This window comes from Salmo trutta, chromosome 5 (genome assembly GCF_901001165.1).
Source record: "Salmo trutta chromosome 5, fSalTru1.1, whole genome shotgun sequence".
NCBI classification, from domain to species: Eukaryota; Metazoa; Chordata; class Actinopteri; order Salmoniformes; family Salmonidae; genus Salmo; species Salmo trutta.
This window is the reverse complement of record NC_042961.1, coordinates 50839819-50858974: the sequence shown is the minus strand read 5'-3', so window position 1 is coordinate 50858974 and position 19156 is coordinate 50839819.

The following is a 19156-nucleotide window of genomic DNA, read 5'->3' as shown; positions in this document are numbered from 1 at the left end:
AAAACCTCACCCAAGTGTATAGCCCCGTTGGAAAATATAAATGGTCTGTTTGAAAATGTGAGAAAAAAAAAGTGTTTTACTTTTTAAAATGTTTTACTTTTTAAAATCACATTTTTATTTGGCGTACCCCTGGCGGCATTGCTCCCCGGTTTGGGAATACCTGATCTACACTGATTGAAGTGGATGTAACAGGTGACATCAATAAGGGATCATAGCTTTCACCTGGATTCACCTGGTCAGTCTATGTCATGGAGAGAGCAGGTGTTCATAATGTTTTGTACACTCTGTGGAAGGATAAACAGTAACGCTGCACCCGCTACAACATCTGCTACACTGTGCACGCAACCAATAAACTTTGATTTGATTTAGTGAGAGAGAGACATAAAGAAAGGCGACAAGAAAAAGTGTTTGTAAGAGAAAGAGAGAGACAGACAATGGAAGAGAAGAAGACTAGCAATTGAGAAAATTAAAGACAGAGAGATGATAAATGGGGAAGGAAAGAGAGAGAGAGAGAGAGAGAGAGAGAGAGAGAGAGAGAGAGAGAGAGAGGGGTTAGGGAAGACAGAGTTGATTGTGTCAGAGAAAGCGCTAAGGGTAAAGAGAGAGATTAGTGGTTTTTGTTGTGATAACTCTACGGAGAGGAGGTACGTGAATGATGTGGATGATGCAGGATGGCTGGATGACCTTGAGCTATGATTAGGAGGGAGGGAGGGAGGGATTGATGGAGGAAGAGTGCTTTGAGTGAGGGAAAGAGATAGAGAGAGGGAGGTAGAGGAAGAGAGGGAGAAAGGGAGGGAGAGAGAGAGAGGGAAGGAAGGAGAGAGAATCTTGGCAGCAGGGTTAGTAGATTCAATTTGAACTCAGAAGATGCATTCTTGGTCTAACCTGGCAGAGAGAGAGCTGGAGGATGACACTTGCGAGAAGACACGGATCATGGCAGCAAGAGAAAGGAGATAGACAGGAGAGAGGTTATTAACACACACACACTCACTCTCAAGCTCACATGTACACACATACACCCCTCCCCTCTACACTACCTTGGACCGCAAAGTTGATGGCCTGTCTCTCGGCCTGCATGCGGACGCCCCAGTCTGCAGAGTGGATGTGAGGAAGAGGCCACCGGCAGCCCATAATAGACACCATGTAACCTAGGCAATAACACAACCAAGTCTTAGTGGATGTGAGGAAGAGGCCACCGGCACCCCATAATAGACACCATGTAACCTAGGCAATAACAAGACCAAGTCTTAGTGGATGTGAGGCAGAGGCCACCGGCAGCCCATAATAGACACCATGTAACCTAGGCAATAACTAGACCAAGTCTTAGTGGATGTGAGGCAGAGGCCACCGGCAGCCCATAATAGACACCATGTAACCTAGGCAATAACACAACCAAGTCTTAGTGGATGTGAGGCAGAGGCCACCGGCAGCCCATAATAGACACCATGTAACCTAGGCAATAACACGACCAAGTACAGTAGGTGTGGTATGTGATTTATTTGCAGTTGAAGGATATGAGGAAGGATGATGTGTTGGTATTGTAGGAATAAAACAGATGACATTTATTTAACTCCAGTCCCCTGTCCCCTCATTGTAAACTAGTAAGTTACACACACACACACCGACACACCCACACTCAAACTTCCCATCCCTGACATTCACACTTACCAAACACCAACCCACCCAACTACTCACTCACTCACCCACACACCCATCCACACACACGTGGCCCGGTCAGGCATCTCTGTCCCAGTGCATTCCAGTGTTAGACAAAGAGATCAGGCTTTACAGGCAAATCCCTCTGGACCAAAGTGAGGTAATCCACAGACATACTGTACATTACACACAGAATGACCCGGTCCCTAGAACCGTCCCTGTAACGTGTGTGTATGTGTGTGTTCACAGTGTGTGTTTGTCTGTGTGCTTATAATGCATGTGTTCGCAGCGTGTGTGTTGTGTTGTGTTCTTGCACCCCACGCAGCGGGGGCTAACACTCGTGTGACCTGGTCTACAGGAATGTGACGTGTGGCTCTAAGGTACAATGACACGCATGTAAAAGGTTAACTGGCTGTCAGCATTCATTGATAGAGCCACGGATGGCTAGTGTGATGGTCATGCATAGGAATGTGCACGGGTGTGAATGTTTATGTTTGACTGTGTTGGTGGTTGGAGCCGTATATGTCAGGCAGGCATGTGCGTAAGGTATGTCAGGAGCACAGCAGGAGCACAGCAGGGGAGGACGGCTCATTATAACGGCCGGAGCAGAGCAAATGGAATGGCACCAACCACATGAAAACCATTTGTTTGATGTATTTGATGCCCTTCCACTAATTCCACTCTAACCGTTACCACGAGCCGTCCTCCCCAATTACGGTGCCACCAACCTCCTGTGGTCAGGAGATGTCACATTTCGTTAATTCATCATCGTTGACTGTTGAAGGTCTAATGAAACCGTTTAATTTTTTATGTTAATATCAAATCATTTTGGAGTAACAGTTAAGTACCTTACTGTGATTGTTTTCAATTAAAATGTTCAAAAAGAAGAAGAAAAAAATTGCTTCTTAGCTAAGAGCCTTTTCTCAAACAAGAGTATTGTTAGGACTGTCTGTGAGTGGTCTGAAAACTATTTGTTATTGGCAGAGAGGTTTTGAACTTTCTTATTGGTCTTTTAACTAATTTACCGCCTGGTGATGTCTCCAGGCAGGCCAAAACTCCATCCCATGTGTGTGTTTATACATGTATATTGGTATATATTAGTTTGACTATCAGTGTTTGTAGTTAGTTATTTATTTATCAAATTACAGTCTGCAAGATTCTTTAGAGCCCATTTCATATCATTGTGTGTATGTGTTTACTGTTCAGTACACCTCAGTGTTTGTCAAATGACGATGCAGCTGTAAATCCCCCTTTTCACTGTGTCCTCTCTCCCCACCGCCTCTCCTTCTCTCTCTGTTTCCCTCTTTTCATTTCCCCTGTTGTTGTTGTGTATATGAAGCTCCCTTCCTCCTCCTCCTCCTCCCCCATCATGTCTTTAGAAGTGTAGGTATGGCATACGTGATGGTGTGTGTGTGTGTGTGTGTGTGTGTGTGTGTGTGTGTGTGTGTGTGTGTGTGTGTGTGTGTGTGTGTGTGTGTGATGGTTAAAGTAGTATATGGAGAATAGAGCAGATATTCCAGTCAGAAATGGGGCCCGCAACTCATTTAAATATCAAAGTATGAATCTCCACATTCTGTTCTGATGAGAGAGAGAGAGGCATGCACAGCCATCTATCCAGTCAAAACAAATGGCTACGTAAACACACACACACACACACACACACACACACACACACACACACACACACACACACACACACAACCTGTGGTCTCTTGGCCCTAGCTATATCAGATTGAAAGTTAATTCATGTTAATTGATCAACTTAAATCTCTGTTGGGCTGTGAGAGAGATAACGAGAGGGAGAGAGAGAGAGAGAGAGAGAGAGAGAGAGAGAGAGAGAGGGAGCGAGAGAGGTGGGGAGAAAGAGAGAGCGAAGGAGAAAGACAGAGAGAGCGTTAAAGAGAGAGAGAAATAGAGGGAGAAAGAGAGAGAAAGAGGGAGAGAGGGAGAGAAAAAGGGAGGGAAAGAGAGAGGAGAGAGGAACACAGAGAGAGAGCGAGAGAGAGAGAGAGAGAGAGAGAGAGAGAGATACTCTAGCCTGACAGGTGAGGCTGATAACTCCTGGGTGTGTCGCCATGGCGATGAGTGAAATTAAACCTGTCCGTTCCTGATGACATCACTCCGGTCCTTCCCAGTGAGCATGCTCAATTCCAACGTTTCTGTGGCAACCTGTGTGGCATCTCACAAGCATTCCATTTGGTTTCCACTAGATAGCACAGGCACAAAGTCAAAATTGCCTCTATGGTAAAAATGTATGAAAACAAAAATGTGTTTTTTGGTAGGTTAGGGTTAGGCATAAGGTTAGCAGTGTGGTTAAGGTTTAAAATACAATTTTAAGAAGATAAATTGTAGAAATAGGCAGGGTTTATGACTGGGGCAACTAAAGACGACCATTCCGGTGCTCTTGGCTCATTTAGAGACAGACATGGAGAGGGTGTAAAAACTGTGATTGGTTGCCATGGGTGACAGAGTGCTTGTCGATGCATGTTGGGTCAATAAAGTACCACATTATGAGTCATAATACCATAAAACCTAATGGTCAAATTCATTTTCCACCATTCATTTTTCCCATAGGGAATTTTAGAAACACTTAAAATAAGGGCTGTGTTTTGTGTAGGCTTACCCTGGTGTGACGCATTATTAACTGTGTAAATCTCTCTAGTACAAGGTGACTTTTATCAATGTATTCACCTGCATTTACACCCCCCAAAATTAAATGCTAATTAGCTGCTAATGTGGGTATCATAAAGGACTACAAATGTCATGATGATCTGGACGAGACTGCCGAATCGAGGCAAAGGTAAGAATCTCTGGATTAGCTATCTAATGTTAGCTAAATGTAGTAATGAATAAACTGGCTACATTTATTTAAATGGACAATTCTGTGAACTGTCTTCTGCAAGTTTTAAATTGACACAATACCTGTTAGCAAAGGTGTCAGCTAGAGATTTGTAGTTTTGCATGATGTCTACTTTGATGCCAGTTAGCATTTTAGAATCTGAGAGTAAATAGAGCCAAATATGTTGATAAAAGTCACCTTGTCTGAGAGAGATATACATGGCTCTCAAAACGTCACACCAGGGTAGACTTACACGTGCTTCTAAAATCCCCTATGGGAAAAATGATTTGAACCATTTCCCTGTTTAACCGCTAGGTTTTATGGGTATTATGACACATCTACTGTGGGGCTCTATGGCTGTTATGCCAATATGACAGAGATCCTATCTGCTATACTCTTTCTAGAAGTTTAAACTTCCAACACATGTTTTAACTGAATATTATCCGAATTTTTTACAGAATATTCCAATGTCCCTACTGTAAAAAACATCATTATATAAAACAGGGATGTGTTCAGGAAAACATTGAAAATGTGTTTAGGGACAATCTCAATGATGCAGAAACAAGTATTCCTGAATCATTCTTGAAAAAAAGGTGTCACACTCAACCAACCATATCAGTGTTTAGAGCTGCAACAGGTGCTTTTAGTGTTGGAAGACTTTGACCGGCCTATTGACTGGAGGAAATGTATTCAGCGTGATTGAAAGTGGACTTAAAGTGCAAAGGCCAGGGTGTGTGTGTGTGTGTGTGTGTGTGTCTGCGTGTGTGTGCGTGCGTGCGTGTGTGTGTGTGTGCGTGCGTGCGTGCGCGCGTGTGTGTGTGTGTCTGTGTGTGTGTATGTGTGTGTGTGTCTGCGTGTGTGTGTGTGCGTGCACGCGCGTGTGTGTGTGTGTGTGTCTGTGTGTGTGTGTGCGTGTGCGTGCGTGCGTGCACGCGCGTGTGTGTGTGTGTCTGTGTGTGTGTGTGTGTATGTGTGTGTGTGTGTGTCTGTGTGTGTGTGTGTGCGTGCGTGTACGCGCGTGTGTGTGTGTGTGTCTGTGTGTGCGTGTGTGTGTGTGTCTGTGTGTGTGTGTGTGTGTGTGTGTGTGTGTGTGTGTGTGTGTGTGTGTGCGTGTGTGCGTGCGTGCGCGTGTGTGTGAATGTGTATATGGACCTGTTCAATTATACTTAATAGTAAACAAACTATAATGTTGACGAGCTGGGGACATTTTGTTCGTCCCCACAAGGTGAAATGCTATTTCTAGAGGGTTAAGATTAGAATTAGTGTTAGGGTTAGTTTTAGGGTTAGGGTTAGGTTTACAGGTTACGGTTAGGGTTAGGGAATAGGATTTTGAATGGGTCTGAATTGTGTGCCCCCACAAGGTTAGTTATGCAAGGCTGTGTGTGTGTGTGTGTGTGTGTGTTGGCTCTAGGCAGCAGTGCTACAGTCTGAGGACATATCGAGTGTCTTGTTTGAACCATCACCCACCCCCCACCTTCTTTCTCCAACCCCAGCTCTCCTCCAAGTATCGACCATGGCAGTTTGTCTTAGTCCTGCCAATGCAAGCACATCTTTTTCCTCACACACACACACACTCACACACTCACACACACACACACACACACACTCACACACTCACACACTCACACACTCACACACTCACACGCATCACTATTTAATGAAGGTACAAGCACAGAGAAAACATGTAGAAATTCATTTGCTTAGGCATTAATCATGCATACAGATGTATTTTTCGTTGTGGCCCAGCATCAGTGAGGTTTGACCTTATGATGTCCTGTTCTATATCCGTGGAATTAGTCCACAGTGCCACCAGGATGGAGCTAGCATGCCATCGTTTTTAACTCATACAAAGCCGTTTATTTTAGTCTATTCAAACAGACCCCATTTCATAGAAAACAAGTACTCATTAAGACCAGGTGTGGCCAAAACACCTGAACACATTTAACAAGATGGAGGATAGAGAGTTTTGTTGACGCTGAGAACGGAATGTATGTTTTTAAATAACATTCTTGGAATGTTCTTTGAATGTTATTGATGTTTTCTTGTGTGTTTTTTTTGTGGAAAAGTAATGCCACTGACTGCTACCCTGACTGCTAGCCATATCCATGATGTTAGTGCAGAGGTCACTACCGGGCCATTCCACCCTAACTCTGCTACCCTGACTGCTAGCCATATCCATGATGTTAGTGCAGAGGTCACTACCGGGCCATTCCACCCTAACTCTGCTACCCTGACTGCTAGCCATATCCATGATGTTAGTGCAGAGATCACTACCGGGCCATTCCACCCTAACTCTGCTACCCTGACTGCTAGCCATATCCATGATGTTAGTGCAGAGGTCACTACCGGGCCATTCCACCCTAACTCTGCTACCCTGACTGCTAGCCATATCCATGATGTTAGTGCAGAGGTCACTACCGGGCCATTCCACCCTAACTCTGCTACCCTGACTGCTAGCCATATCCATGATGTTAGTGCAGAGGTCACTACCGGGCCATTCCACCCTAACTCTGCTACCCTGACTGCTAGCCATATCCATGATGTTAGTGCAGAGATCACTACCGGGCCATTCCACCCTAACTCTGCTACCCTGACTGCTAGCCATATCCATGATGTTAGTGCAGAGATCACTACCGGGCCATTCCACCCTAACTCTGCTACCCTGACTGCTAGCCATATCCATGATGTTAGTGCAGAGGTCACTACCGGGCCATTCCACCCTAACTCTGCTACCCTGACTGCTAGCCATATCCATGATGTTAGTGCAGAGGTCACTACCGGGCCATTCCACCCTAACTCTGCTACCCTGACTGCTAGCCATATCCATGATGTTAGTGCAGAGGTCACTACCGGGCCATTCCACCCTAACTCTGCTACCCTGACTGCTAGCCATATCCATGATGTTAGTGCAGAGGTCACTACCGGGCCATTCCACCCTAACTCTGCTACCCTGACTGCTAGCCATATCCATGATGTTAGTGCAGAGGTCACTACCGGCCATTCCACCCTAACTCTGCTACCCTGACTGCTAGCCATATCCATGATGTTAGTGCAGAGGTCACTACCGGGCCATTCCACCCTAACTCTGCTACCCTGACTGCTAGCCATATCCATGATGTTAGTGCAGAGGTCACTACCGGGCCATTCCACCCAAACTCTGCTACCCTGACTGCTAGCCATATCCATGATGTTAGTGCAGAGGTCACTACCGGCCATTCCACCCTAACTCTGCTACCCTGACTGCTAGCCATATCCATGATGTTAGTGCAGAGGTCACTACCGGCCATTCCACTCTAACTCTGGTCCAATGGAGATTCCAGGCAAGGGGCCTGTGACTCTATGTGTTCACTGTGTGTGTGTGTGTGCGTGCGTGCGTGCATGCATTCGTTTGTGTGTGTGTGTGTGAAGAGGGCACAGGGGGCATGACACGTCCACCCATGTGCCCCAGACTAGCACAGAATTGGGGCTTAGCGCCTGTCACTGCTGCACCCCTCGCTGGTGTTCCCTCTGTCTGGCACAGCATTACTCATCACCAGCAGTGTGTTAACACACCCTACATCACCAGCAGTGTGTTAACACACCCTACATTACCAGCAGCGCGTTAACACACCCTACATCACCAGCAGTGTGTTAACACACCATACATCACCAGCAGTGTGTTAACACACCCTACATCACCAGCAGCGCGTTAACACACCCTACATCACCAGCAGTGTGTTAACACACCCTACATCACCAGCAGCGCGTTAACACACCCTACATCACCAGCAGCGCGTTAACACACCCTACATCACCAGCAGCGCGTTAACACACCCTACATCACCAGCAGCGCGTTAACACACCCTACATCACCAGCAGCGTGTTAACACACCCTACATCACCAGCAGCGCGTTAACACACCCTACATCACCAGCAGTGTGTTAACACACCCTACATCACCAGCAGAGTGTTAACACACCCTACATCACCAGCAGCGCGTTAACACACCCTACATCACCAGCAGCGCGTTAACACACCCTACATTACCAGCAGCGCGTTAACACACCCTACATCACCAGCAGCGCGTTAACACACCCTACATTACAAGCAGCGCGTTAACACACCCTACATTACCAGCAGCGCGTTAACACACCCTACATCACCAGCAGCGTGTTAACACACCCTACATTACCAGCAGCGTGTTAACACACCCTACATCACCAGCAGTGTGTTAACACACCCTACATTACCAGCAGTGTGTTAACACACCCTACATTACCAGCAGCGCGTTAACACACCCTACATTACCAGCAGCGCGTTAACACACCCTACATTACCAGCAGCGTGTTAACACACCCTACATCACCAGCAGCGTGTTAACACACCCTACATCACCAGCAGCGCGTTAACACACCCTACATTACCAGCAGCGTGTTAACACACCCTACATCACCAGCAGGGTGTTAACACACCCTACATTACCAGCAGCGTGTTAACACACCCTACATTACCAGCAGCACTTTAACACACCCTACATTACCAGCAGCGCGTTAACACACCCTACATTACCAGCAGCGTGTTAACACACCCTACATCACCAGCAGCGGGTTAACACACCCTACATCACCAGCAGCGCGTTAACACACCCTACATTACCAGCAGCGTGTTAACACACCCTACATTACCAGCAGCGTGTTAACACACCCTATAGAATGCACACACAGCGCCACAGAACACATACACACACACACATACACACACACAGCGCCACAGAACACATACACACACACACACATACACACACAGCGCCACAGAACACATACACACACAGTCTATGAACACAAATATGCAAAAAAAATTCTGACCCTGTGAACACACACACACACACATGGGGAGATGCAGGGAGAGTGTGTGTGAACATGAGCTTTCTGTGTGTGTGTGTGTGTGTGTGTGTGTGTGTGTGTGTGTGTGTGTGTGTGTGTGTGTGTGTGTGTGTGTGTACCACGCAGGGATAGAGAGTGAACATGCAGGGATAGAGAGTGAACATGCAGGGATAGAGAGTGAACATGCAGGGATAGAGAGTGAACATGCAGGGATAGAGAGTGAACATGCAGGGATAGAGAGTGAACATGCAGGGATAGAGAGTGAACATGCAGGGATAGAGAGTGAAGATGCAGGGATAGAGAGTGAACATGCAGGGATAGAGAGTGAACATGCAGGGATAGAGAGTGAACATGCAGGGATAGAGAGTGAACATGCAGGGATAGAGAGTCAACATGCAGGGATAGAGAGTGAACATGCAGGGATAGAGAGTGAACATGCAGGGATAGAGAGTGAACATGCAGGGATAGAGAGTGAACATGCAGGGATAGAGAGTGAACATGCAGGGATAGAGAGTGAACACGCAGGGATAGAGAGTGAACACGCAGGGATAGAGAGTGAACATGCAGGGATAGAGAGTGAACATGCAGGGATAGAGAGTGAACATGCAGGGATAGAGAGTGAACATGCAGGGATAGAGAGTGAACATGCAGGGATAGAGAGTGAACATGCAGGGATAGGAGAGTGAACATGCAGGGATAGAGAGTGAACACTGCAGGGATAGAGAGTGAACATGCAGGGATAGAGAGTGAACATGCAGGGATAGAGAGTGAACATGCAGGGATAGAGAGTGAACATGCAGGGATAGAGAGTGAACATGCAGGGATAGAGAGTGAACATGCAGGGATAGAGAGTGAACACTGCAGGAATAGAGAAGTGAACATGCAGGCTAGAGAGTGAACATGCAGGAATAGAAAGTGAACATGCAGGGCTAGAGAGTGAAGCATGCAGGGATAGAGATTGAACATGCAGGGATAGAGAGTGAACACGCAGGGATAGAGAGTGAACATGCAGGGATAGAGAGTGAACACGCAGGGATAGAGAGTGAACATGCAGGGATAGAGAGTGAACATGCAGGGATAGAGAGTGAACATGCAGGGATAGAGAGTGAACATGCAGGGATAGAGCGTGTGAATGTTTGTTATCTCTGTGTGTGTGTTTTGGAGAGAGACAGAGTTGGTCTGTGTTTGAGAGTCTCTGTGTCAGTGAGTGTCAGTATCTGTGGTGTGTGTGCACGTGTGTGTGTGTGTGTGTGTGTGTGTGTGTGTGTGTGTGTGTGTGTGTGTGTGCACGCTCAAGAGTGTGCATAGGCAAGGGCTTGATGGAAGTCATTGACACAGTGACAGGGACACAAAAAGTGAAATAGCGGTTTTCACATTGAGCTGGAGTTTCACATTTGGAATGACATTTTCACCTTTTTTTGCACGTGACATTTTCGATGTGAAACCCGTGACCCTCCAGCCTCATACTGCTGCCTCTCCTCCACATCCCTCTTTTCTCTCCTCTCTCTTCTCTCCTCTCTCTTCTCTCCTCCACATCCCTCTCTTCTCTCCTCTCTCTTCTCTCCTCCACATCCCTCTCTTCTCTCCTCTCTCTTCTCTCCTCCACATCCCTCTCTACTCTCCTCTCTCTTCTCTCCTCCACATCCCTCTCTTCTCTCCTCCACAACCCTCTCTCCTCTCTCTTCTCTCCTCCACATCCCTCTCTTCTCTCCTCTCTCTTCTCTCCTCCACATCCCTCTCTTCTCTCCTCTCTCTTCTCTCCTCCACATCCCTCTCTTCTCTCCTCTCTCTTCTCTCATTCACATCCCTCTCTTCTCTCCTCTCTCTTCTCTCCTCCACATCCCTCTCTTCTCTCCTCTCTCTTCTCTCCTCCACATCCCTCTCTTCTCTCCTCTCTCTTCTCTCCTCCACATCCCTCTCTTCTCTCCTCTCTCTTCTCTCCTCCACATCCCTCTCTTCTCTCCTCTCTCTTCTCTCCTCCACATCCCTCTGCTCTCTCTCTTCTCTCCTCCACATCCCTCTCTTCTCTCCTCTCTCTTCTCTCCTCCACATCCCTCTCTTCTCTCTTCTCTCCTCTCTCTTCTCTCCTCCACATCCCTCTCTTCTCTCCTCTCTCTTCTCTCCTCCACATCCCTCTCTTCTCTCCTCTCTCTTCTCTCATTCACATCCCTCTGCTCTCTCTCTTCTCTCCTCCACATCCCTCTCTTCTCTCCTCTCTCTTCTCTCCTCCACATCCCTCTCTTCTCTCCTCTCTCTTCTCTCCTCCACATCCCTCTCTTCTCTCTTCTCTCTTCTCTCCTCCACATCCCTCTCTTCTCTCTTCTCTCCTCTCTCTTCTCTCCTCCACATCCCTCTGCTCTCTCTCTTCTCTCCTCCACATCCCTCTGCTCTCTCTCTTCTCTCCTCCACATCCCTCTGCTCTCTCTCTTCTCTCCTCCACATCCCTCTGCTCTCTCTTCTCTCCTCCACATCCCTCTGCTCTCTCTCTTCTCTCCTCCACATCCCTCTGCTCTCTCTCTTCTCTCCTCCACATCCCTCTGCTCTCTCTCTTCTCTCCTCCACATCCCTCTCTTCTCTCCTCTCTCTTCTCTCCTCCACATCCGTCTGCTCTCTCTCTTCTCTCCTCCACATCCCTCTCTTCTCTCCTCTCTCTTCTCTCCTCCACATCCCTCTGCTCTCTCTCTTCTCTCCTCCACATCCCTCTGCTCTCTCTCTTCTCTCCTCCACATCCCTCTGTTCTCTCTCTTCTCTCCTCCACATCCCTCTCTTCTCTCTTCTTTCCTCTCTCTTCTCTCCTCCACATCCCTCTGCTCTCTCTCTTCTCTCCTCCACATCCCTCTCTTCTCTCTTCTCTCCTCTCTCTTCTCTCCTCCACATCCCTCTGCTCTCTCTCTTCTCTCCTCCACATCCCTCTCTTCTCTCTTCTCTCCTCTCTCTTCTCTCCTCCACATCCCTCTCTTCTCTCTTCTCTCCTCTCTCTTCTCTCCTCCACATCCCTCTGCTCTCTCTCTTCTCTCCTCCACAACCCTCTGCTCTCTCTCTTCTCTCCTCCACATCCCTCTCTTCTCTCTTCTCTCCTCTCTCTTCTCTCCTCCACAACCCTCTGCTCTCTCTCTCTCTCTCCTCCACATCCCTCTCTTCTCTCTCCTCCACATCCCTCTCTTCTCTCTCTCCCTCTCCTCCACACTTCTCTTCCAAATCACACAAATCACAAACATTTAACACTTGGCCTACTTCTCTTCTGACCCATGTGTGTGTCCATGGCCTGCTCCACCCCTCCCCCTCTCTTCCCTCCATCCCCCTCTTTCTCTCTCTCTGGCTGATTATTGTCTCCAGGAGAAAGCTTTCTTTTAGTATTATATTACCATGGTGATGAGTCGCTAGGAAGACCTGGCCTGTCTACGCTGATCATGAACATTCAATTTCGCTTCTCTTCTCCCCTCTCATTCTTTCACCCTTCCTTCTTTCTGGTCCCTTGCTCCCCCACATTTCTTCCACCTCCTTCACCTTTCCCTGCTCTGTCCTTCTCCTCCTTCCTCAGATTCTACTTTCTCTCCCCTCTCCTCTCCTCACGTTTATTTTAATTTGATGACAGATACACAAAGTATCATATCATACACTATTAGAAACATATCAAAGTAATCTATGAGGCATCCTTCCCTCTCTACTACACGCACACCAACACAGGGAAAGGCCTGCACATCATTTTAAAGGTTCCTCACATACTGTGTTACTGGCACAAGCAGTGATTACAGGGGGTGGGGGTTTGCTGACGATAGAGAGTGTATATCAGAGTGTGTGTGTGTGTGTGTGTGTGTGTGTGTGTGTGGTTAATGGGAAGCTTTAGTCACTCCACTGAGACATAATGCCACATGTCAAAAAGACCAAAGAATACTCCATCATCAAGTCCCTTTGTCAATGAACGCACTCATCTGTGAAAAGACACACACACAGGCACGCACACACGCACGCACACGCACGCACGCACGCACACACACACACACACACACACACATTGCCAGAGCACTGCCAGCCATCACAACCTCTCAATGTCTCCCTATCCTATACTACTGCCTGGAGGCTCTGCATGACATGGGCACTCTATTTCCTATATAGTGCATTCCTTTGGACCCCGGTGGGCCCATAGACCTACAGTATAGAAATACCTACTGTTCATTATTTAAAATCTACTTTCTGCTCTTCTAATATGTCTATCTGTCTGTCTGTCTGTCTGTGGTACTCTTGACTTGCCTTATCCCAGCTAGCACATAACGTTCTGAGAAGCATATGTTTCTAAGGTGGGAATTTTGGTACTTCAGCATAATGTTTCCTTCAGGTTTCCTACAGGTTTCTATTTAAAGTAATGTTCTCAGATCGTTCAGAGAACGTTAAAAAAACAACATTCCTCTGTGGGAATTTCAGAACTTATGCATAATGTTTTCTACAGGTTTCCTCATGGTTCTATATAAAGTCATGTTCTCAGAACGTTCAGAGAATGTTAAGAAACAACATTCTTCTGTGGGAATTTCCAAAAACTGCAGAGAACGTTCTTACATTTTTCTTTAAAAACATATTAATTCCATTCCCCAGAACATTAAGAGAAATCTCCATAAAAAAAACCACAAGAAAACATTAGTAACACGCAAAGAACATTCTAAGAATGTTATTTAAAAACATACATTCCGTTCTCAGCGTCAACAAAACTCTCTATCCTCCATCTTGTTAAATGTGTTCAGGTGTTTTGGCCACACCTGGTCTTAATGAGTGCTTGTTTTCTATGAAATGGGGTCTGTTTGAATAGACTAAAATAAACGGCTTTGTATGAGTTAAAAACGATGGCATGCTAGCTCCATCCTGGTGGCACTGTGGACTAATTCCATGGATAGAAAACAGAAGATCATAGGTTCAAATCTCACTGATGCCATGTCACATTACAAAATAAACATATTTGCATGACTAATGCTTAAACAAATACATTTCCATGTGCCTGGAGTTCTAAACACCTAAGCTAGCAGTGTTATTTAAAGCCTTATTGAAACATTCAGTGAAAGTTTTAAGGAAGTTATTCAAAAACCTTCAAATAACCTATAATTTCTGTTCAGTGTTAATTAAACCTCCCAGGTAAACATAAAGTGAACCATTTTAAAATGTTCTCAGAACCTCCCTGCAACCTAAAAATGTACATTCCCAGAACAGACGAAATGTTCACTTCTGTTCTCAGAATGTTTAAAAAACGTTCAGTTTTACCAGTCAGGAAACATATGGCTTCATTCCCAGAACCAATTGGAAACCAAAAACGTGCGTTCTTACAACTTCCAAGATCTTTGCGATCTTTGCTATGCAAAAATGACTACTCCAAAAATAATACCCCTAGACACAAACACACACCACGCAAAAATAATACCCCTAGACACAAACACACACCACACAAAATGAATACCCCTAGACACAAACGCACACCACACACACAATCCCTCCATGTTTGAAGCTGGAGTCATGGGGCCAGCTTATTAAACAGTGAGTGTGTGAGCTCTCCCGTTCATTCGTCCTCTCCCACTCTATCTACTAGTTCATGTGGAGTGGGTAGAAACTACATGATGGTAATTGCATTAGGGGGTAGGTTATGGATCCCTAGTTACGGGAAACTGAAGTGATGTGGCTAACTAACTAACTGTGGGTTCTTCTCACCATACACCACAGAGTAGATGCGATGCTGGGCACGCTCTCTATCCTCTGAACTCACTTCTCCCTCACTTCCTACAGAGACAGGGAGAGAGGAGGGAGGAGAGGTAGGCAGAGAGGAGAATAAGAGAGGTGGGGGAAAAGAGAAAGAGAGAGAGAGGTGGGGAGAGAAAGACAGAGTGGGAGAGAGGGGGGAGAGATAGAGAAGGAGAGAGGAAGAGAGAGACAGAGTGGGAGAGAGGGGGGAGGAAGAGAGAGAGAGTGGGAGAAATAGAGAGGAAGAGAGAGACAGAGGGGGAGAGATAGAGAGGAAGAGAGAGAGAGGTGGGGAGAGAGAGACAGAGTGGGAGAGAGGGGAGAGACAGAGAAGGTGAGAGGAAGAGAGAGAGAGGTGGGGCGAGAGAGACAGAGGGAGAGAGGGGAGATATAGTGGAGAGAGAGAGAGAGGTGGGGCGAGAGAGACAGAGTGGGAGAGAGGTGGGGAGAGATAGACAGAGTGGGAGAGAGTGGGGAGACAGAGAAGGAGAGAGGAAGAGAGAGAGAGGTGGTGTGAGAGAGACAGAGTGGGAGAGAGGGGGAGAGACAGAGAAGGAGAGAGGGGTTTGCAGACAACACAACAGTGGTAGGCCTGATCACCGACAACGACAAGACAACATATAGGGAGGAGGTCAGAGACCTGGCCGGGTGGTGCCAGAGTAACAACCTATCCCTCAACCTAACCAAGACAAAGGAGATGATTGTGGACTACAGGAATAGGAGGACCGAGCACGCCCCCATTCTCATGTAGTGGAGCAGGTTGAGAGCTTCAAGTTCCTTGGTGTCCACATCACCAACAAACTAGAATGGTCCAAACACACCAAGACAGTCATGAAGAGGGCACGACAAACCCTATTCCCCCTCAGGAGACTGAAAAGATTTAGCATGGGTCCTCAGATCCTCAAAATGATCTACAGCTGCACCATCGAGAGCATCCTGACTGGTTGCATCACGGCCTCCGACCGCAAGGCACTACAGAGGGTAGTGTGTACGGCCCAGTACATCACTGGGGCTAAGCTACCTGCCATCCAGGACCTCTACACCAGGCGGTGTCAGAGGAAGGCCCTAAAAATTGTCAAAGAGTCCAGCCACCCCAGTCATAGACTGTTCTCTCTACTACCGCATGGCAAGCGGTACCGGAGGGCAAAGTCTAGGACAAAAAGGCTTCTACACAGTTTTTACCCGCAAGCCATAAGTCTCCTGAACAACACCTCTTTTACGCTGCTGCTACTCTCTGTTTGTCATCTATGCATAGTCACTTTAACTATACATTCATGTACATACTACCTCAATTAGCCCGATTAACCGGTGCCCTCGCACATCGACTCTGTACCGGTACCACCTGTACATAGCCTCGCTACTGTTATTTTCACTGTCATTTTACTGTTTTCTTTTATTTTGGATTTCTTTACTTATCTATTGTTTACCTAATAACTATTTTTTACTGAAAAATTGCACTGTTGGTTAGGGCTTGTAAGTAAGCATTTCACTGTAAGGTCTACACCTGTTGTATTCAGCGCACATTACAAAATAAACATTGATTTGATTTGAAGAGAGAGAGGTGGGAAGAGAGAGACAGAGTGGGAGAGCGGAAGAGAGAGTGGGGGAGAGATAGAGAGAGAGAGGGGGGAGAGAGAGGAAGACAGAGAGGGTGGGAGAGAGTGGGGGAGAGATAGAGAAAAAGAGAGAGAGAGGGGGGAGAGAGAGGAAGACAGAGACAGGGTGGGAGAGAGGAGGAGAGATAGAGAAGGAGAGAGAGAGGGGAGAGATAGAGAAGGAGAGAGGAAGAGAGAGAGGTGGGAAGAGAGAGACAGAGTGGGAGAGAGGAAGAGAGAGACAGTGGGAGAGGGGGGAGAGATAGAGAAGGGAGAGATAGAGAAGGAGAGAGGAAGAGAGAGAGAGGTGGGAGAGAGGGGGAGAGATAGAGAAGGAGCGAGGGGAGAGGGGAGAGATAGAGAAGGAGAGAGAGAGAGGGGAGAGAGAAAAGGAGAGAGAAAGAGAGAGAGGTGGGAAGAGAGAGACAGAGTGGGAGAGAGGAAGAGAAAGACAGTGGGAGAGTGGGGGGAGAGATAGAGAAGGAGAGAGGGGAGAGGGGAGAGATAGAGAAGGAGAGAGAGAGAGGGGAGAGAGAAAAGGAGAGAGAAAGAGAGAGGTGGGGAAGAGAGAGACAGAGTGGGAGAGAGGAAGAGAAAGACAGTGGGAGAGGGGGGAGAGATAGAGAAGGAGAGAGGAAGAGAGAGACAGTGGGAGAGTGGGGGGAGAGATAGAGAAGGAGAGAGGGGAGAGGGGAGAGATAGAGAAGGAGAGAGAGAGAGGGGAGAGAGAAAAGGAGAGAGAAAGAGAGAGAGGTGGGAAGAGAGAGACAGAGTGGGAGAGAGGAAGAGAGAGACAGTGGGAGAGTGGGGGGAGAGATAGAGAAGGAGAGAGGGGAGAGGGGAGAGATAGAGAAGGAGAGAGGTGGGAAGAGAGATACAGAGTGGGAGAGAGGAAGAGAGAGACAGTGGGAGAGAGAGAGAGTTATGTAAGTAAGTCCTAGACAGCAGTAGGGATAGAGGACTAAGGACAAGAGTGCAACTCCTCTGTCTGCAAAGTGACACTCCCAAAGGGCCTGACAAGGGACTGTAACATCACATCAGCATTAAGCAGAGAACAGAACATTCTCTCTCACACACACACACACACACACACACACGCACGCACGCACGCACGCACGCACACACGCACGCACCCACACACACAAGCACGCACACGTACACATACACACTGGTTCATGTCTACAGTCTTTCTACATTAGGTTACTGTGGGGAAGTCATGTCTGGTGTTGCTGATGCACTCAGTGTTCTAATAGAGGACAGTGTTACTCACTCCTTACACACACTCACACACACATACACACATAGTCACACATACACTGTTGATATACTCTCTGATATCAGTTTGACAAGCTTCAACACTCTCTCTGTTTCTCCCTCTGCTGTTCCTCTCTCTCTATATCTCTCTCAATCTCATTGCCTGTAGCCTCATGCCAGACATTAATAACGTTTTATCTGTTGTACCGTCCTCTCACTCTCTAACAAGGTTCTAACAGCATTGTAACTGTTCTAACAGTGTTCTAACAGAGTTCTAACAGTGTTCTAACAGTGTTCAAACAGAGTTCTAACAGTTCTAACATAGTTCTAACTGTTCTAACGGTGTTCTAACTGTGTTCTAACAGAGTTTTAACAGTGTTCTAACTGTTCTAACAGTGTTCTAACAGTGTTCTAACTGTTCTAACAGAATTCTAACAGTGTTCTAACAGTGTTCTAACTGTTCTAACAGTCTTCTAACTGTTCTAACAGTCTTCTAACTAAGTGTTCTAACAGTGTTCTAACTGTTCTAACAGGGTTCTAACAGAGTTCTAACAGAGTTCTAATGGTTTTCTAACAGTGTTCTACGTGTTCTAACAGGGTTCTAACAGTGTTCTAACAGTTTTCTAATGGAGTTCTAATGGTGTTCTAACAGTGTTCTAACAGAGTTCTAACAGTTTTCTAATGGAGTTCTAATGGTGTTCTAACAGTGTTCTAACAGAGTTCTAACAGTGTTCTAACAGAGTTCTAACAGTGTTCTAACAGTGTTCTAAAAGTGTTCTAATGGTGTTCTAACAGTGTTCTAACTGTTCTAACAGTGTTCTAACAGTTTTCTAACAGTGTTGTAACTGTGTTGTAACTGTGTTCTAACTGTGTTCTAACTGTTCTAACTGTTCTAACAGTGTTCTAACAGAGTTCTAATGGTGTTCTAACAGTGTTCTAAGTGTTCTAACAGGGTTCTAACAGGGTTCTAACTCTTCTAACAGTGTTCTAACAGTGTTCTAACCGTTTTCTAACTGTTCTAACAGTGTTCTAACGGAGTTCTAATGGTGTTCTAACAGTGTTCTAACTGTTCTAACAGTGTTCTAACAGTGTTCTAACAGTGTTCTAACAGAGTTTTAACAGCGTTCTAACTGTTCTAACAGTGTTGTAACAATGTTCTAACTGTTCTAACAGTGTTCTAACAGAGTTCTAACTGTTCTAACAGTGTTCTAACAGAGCTCTAATGGTGTTCT